Genomic DNA, 1,977 nt, shown 5'->3' with positions numbered 1-1,977 from the left:
GGGCAATTAGACACTCCACCCTCACGAAGGGATTCGATCTCAGGAGTGACAGGTTCAGGAAGTCCTCTGTGGTAAAGTGCGGTTGCTCTCTTTGGTTCCTCCCAGACATATAAGTCACAGCTTATTTTTCTTCATATGCTATTGAAAATTCGATCTGGGCAGCGGCAGGGGGCGGGGCCGAGATGGTAAGGGACGCCCCAGGAGTCGCGCTGCAGGGAGGGACTTACTGTGTGTGATCTTTGCTGCAGGCGCTTGCTCTGAGTGGCCCTGCACCCGCTTCTGCCCTGATGATCCACGGCTTTCAGAGCAGCCACCAGGACTTCTCCTTCCGGCCTTGGAAGCTGACGGCGTCCGAGACCCACATCATGAAGTCTGCGGATGTGGAAAAGCTAGCCGATGAGTTGCATATGCCATCCCTCCCTGAAATGATGTTTGAAGACATCGCTCTAAGGATCCAGCATGGCTCTGGCTTTGCATTAGAGTTCAATGCCTCGGATGCACTGAGATGTGTGAACAACTACCAGGGCATGCTCAAAGTAGCCTGTGCTGAAGAGTGGCTGGAAAGTGGGAGGGGGGGTGAACACTCCAAAGAAGTTATTAGACTATATGACTGGACCTACACGACAGATTATAAAAAGGAACGCTGCTTGGAGAATCTCTGAAGTTAAAGGTTGTACTTACAACAGATCATATAAATAAAGCCAAAGAATAGATTAAAATTTTTGAAGGAGTTCCCCTGTTTGAAGATGAATTACATGATCATGGCGTTTCCAGACTGAGTGTGAAAATTAGAGTAATGCCTTCCAGCTTTTCTCTGCTATTGTGGTTTTCCTGAGAATTGATGGGGTCCTCATCAGAATGAATGACACAAGGCTTTACCATGAGGCTGACAAGACCTACTGTTACGAGAGTACACATCCAGAGAGAGGAAAATTGCTAATTTAATGCATGTTCCACCTTCCCTCATCATGGAACCTAATGGAATATCACAATATTTACCAGTTAATGATGCAGTTTGTGAGAAGCTAGTGTTTCCAGAAAGAAAAGTACGCCCTCAGAATAGCATGTGATCCAGCGTGGAACCTGACAGCATTCTCCACGTGGAACCTGACTGGATACCTTGCCCATTTGTAGGGGTATTTTTATTATGAGAATTCATTTCCTTGCTTATGCTCAGATTTTCTGCAGCCGTAGAGGAAAATAAAAGACTGTTGCAGGCAGGTTCCATCCAACTCCTATTCATACCGTCTGCTTTCAAGTTCCTGCTCCAGAGAGATACGTGCTCTGGAGCTTGATTTGGGTTCTTAACTCAACACAAATTGTGACCTCAGCAGTGATGTGTTTATGTCCCATGAGGGGACATAACCTGCATCCATCCTGAAGTATCGTCTTCCGTGAGGAGGCTGACCTGCAGACGCCATCACTGAGCCCCGGTGCCCTGTGACCTTCCCAGGATTCCTAGCGTCTTCTTCTGTGAGGAGTCTGACCTGCAGACGCCATCACTGAACCCCGGTGCCCTGTGACCTTCCCAGGATTCGGACTGCACGCTGATGTGCTACTCTGGCTCTTGGCTGTGGGCTTTCTGGTGTTTATTCGCACTCCTGGAGAGTTGTGACATGTCACCTACAAAATTAATCTTGTATTATTCATTAGTTGGAATTTCTGGGCAACATCATATTGTGTGTGTTTGTATACACATGTGGTTTTTAAATCTTTTCATTTAAATGTCTTTGTCTCTAAATAGTTAGATTAGTTATTTTGATAATTCATAAAAATTGTGGAGAATTAAAATGAAATAATTGACCTTTTTTAAATTAAAGAGGCCTGAAGTGGGGAGGAAGAGTATGCTTCTGAAGATTGTATTAGTGTATTCCTGTGAGGAGTACCAAGGTGTGTCCTTGGCCATTTCTAAATATGACATATGCCATTTTATATTTATTTGTCCAAGTGTCTTTTGTAAGAGGAGAATAAATAATA

The 1,977-nt window shown here is 44.9% G+C and overlaps 1 pseudogene across 1 annotated transcript; it reads left to right on the top strand.

Moving 5' to 3' along the window:
- The first annotated feature begins 275 nt into the window (after positions 1-275).
- LOC308420872 (TIP41-like protein) lies at positions 276-1,070 on the top strand (annotated as a pseudogene). Its single transcript has one exon. The product of its transcript is annotated as a TIP41-like protein (transcript).
- Positions 1,071-1,977: the final 907 nt, after the last annotated feature.

This window comes from Micromys minutus, assembly GCF_963924665.1.
Source record: "Micromys minutus genome assembly, chromosome: 5".
Taxonomy (NCBI): domain Eukaryota; kingdom Metazoa; phylum Chordata; class Mammalia; order Rodentia; family Muridae; genus Micromys; species Micromys minutus.
Note: the sequence above shows the minus strand (reverse complement) of the source record. Positions and strands in the feature narration are given on the sequence as shown.